This window comes from Aythya ferina, assembly GCF_964211825.1.
Source record: "Aythya ferina genome assembly, contig: HAP1_SCAFFOLD_29, whole genome shotgun sequence".
NCBI lineage: Eukaryota > Metazoa > Chordata > Aves > Anseriformes > Anatidae > Aythya > Aythya ferina.
The window spans coordinates 2,960,648-2,963,044 of record NW_028181463.1 but is presented as its reverse complement, the minus strand read 5'-3'; positions in this window follow the sequence as shown (position 1 = coordinate 2,963,044).

Here is a 2,397-nt window from a genome sequence, read left to right as displayed (position 1 = left end):
GCGTGGGCTCCTCTCCACGGGCTACAGGTCCGGCCCGGAATCTGCTCTGGCAGCGGTCTTCCACAGGCAGCAGCCTCCGTCGGTGCAGGGCCACCTGCTCCACCGTGGTCTCCTCCACGGGCTGCAGCGTGGAACCCTGCTCCACCGTGGTACTCCATGGGCTGCAGGGGGACATCCTGTTTCACCATGGTCCTCACCACAGGCCGCAGGGGACTTCTGCTCCAGCGCCTGGAGCACCTCTCCCCCTCCTTCTTCACTGACCTTGGCACCTGCAAGGCTGTTTCTCACTCCCGGCTGCTGTGTGGCGCAGCGTTTTTTCCCTGTCTTAAATATGATCTCACAGAGGCACAAAACAATATCACTTATTGGCTCAGCTCTGGAAAACAATGGGGCACATCCCAAACATGGGGCAGCTTCTAGATCTTTCTCACAGAAACCACCCCTATGGCTCCCTGCTACCAAAACCTTGCCACGTAAACCCACTACAGGAGTGAAACCATGAAGAAAACTATGGAAGAGATGTTAGGAGTTTCTGCATTTTAATGAGTTCCATGGTGTATTTTGGTGTTCAGTCTATGAAGCTCAGGTACTGAGAAGAGAGTGATGTAACTGTTTGAGAAAGTAAAGTCAGAAGGACAAGTTGAAGTGACTTGGAATATTAATGGGCCCCACTGAGGGCTATTACTAACAAAGCCTCCCCAGGGCCTTGTTAGGGCAGATAATTGGAGGCCATGGTTACAGACAGGCAAAGCACTGTGCTGAGAAATGTCTTTGTTGGTTTTGGTGATGCAGAAGGGCCAAGAGTTGGCCCCAGCCACTGGAACAGGAGATCCTGCACCCCCAGTGTTTGGCTCAGGGCTTTTCCTGGGGTTCTGTGGGATGTGGTGGGCAGGGTGATGCCTAGGGAAAAACAGTGGTATAACTCCTCTGAGGTGCTGCACAGGGTTGAAAGGAATCAATGAGGCCCCACTGCAACGAGTATAACATATCTCCTCATAAGCTCTAGCCAAGGAGAGAAAAGCTTAAGGGCTGTTGGGACCTCCCATTCTTACCAGCACCATCTGCCTTCTCCTCTGTAGCTTTTCCTACGCGGTCCCACAATTTGTCCTATTTCCTCGAAGTCTTCATACACCCATCTCTGTTCAACACTTTGCTCTCATCCCTTGCTTTCACCCATGTCTCGTCAACCCTCACCAGCTGTTCCCTGAAACACAAAGCCATGGTCTGATCAGAGGGTGACATCTGGCACCACAGCATGACCCCTAGAGGGACATTTCTTCCTCCTCGTGGACAGTTCCAACCTTCCAGGGCACACTTTGTGGCAAGTTTTTCTCTCCTTCTCTTTCCTACTACCAAAGGAAGCTCCATCAGGGTGGAAACCACTCCTGAAGTAGGCATCCCAACCCAGCAGGCTCCTTGCGGCCTCTCAGCCAACCAGACACAAGTCACCTCAGCAGCACCTTCCAAGCCAGGGGCCTGCTGCTGGCCTTGCAGCTTCTTGTGGAGACACAGCCAAGCCTTGTGCCTGCTGCTGCCCACTCATGGACTCAAGCAGAAGGGACAGGACAACCCATGTTGGGGCCTCCTTTCTGCCTGGGTCCTCCTGGGTCTGGAGGCAGAGGGGATCCCCCAGTCAGCATGCCAAGCAGGTGCCTTCTGCTGGCCTAGCAGGGCCACTGCCAGATGTCAGCCCAAAAGTGCAGCTCCCAGGGAGAAGTCAAGGCTGACCTGCCACCCCCAGACACAAGTGACCTCCCAGTCCCTTTCTGTGACACGTTCCTGCTGCTGCCCTATCACGTGCAGAGACAGAAGTGACCTCACAGTCACATTGCTCCTGCTGGGGCAGGAGATCTTGAGGCACAGCTGACTACTTTCTAGATCCCATTGGACTGGGGCTCACCTTTCTTTGTTAGAGAGTAAACAAAGGTTTAATGGGAAGGTTTGGTGTTCTTCTGTGTTTAGAGGATGGGCAGGCTCTGTGGTTTAGTTCATTTTTACATCTGCCTATAAGCCGAGGCTTAAATAAAGCATTTTAATGCTAATGTTAAGGGAAGGGATTAGGGTGAGCAAGAGAGTAAAGGTAAAGGAAAGGGGCTATATTATCCTTTGAGCTTTGCTTCAAGGGATACTTTGTGTTCAAGCATTACAGAAGTGGATTCCTGTCAGAGTGTTGGAGGAGCATCTAGACTTAGGGATTAAAACTACTGGTTAAAATAGTGTTAGGGCCATATATGACTGTACAAGGCAATGTTACCGCACGATCTACATTACATGATGCCTCTTCGCTCTATGAAATCATTATTTTCTGCTGCCCATGCTCCTCTTACCACCCCCAAAGATCAAAACTCTCATGTCCAGGTGTTGTGGTTTAATCCAACCGCAGCTAAACACCATGCA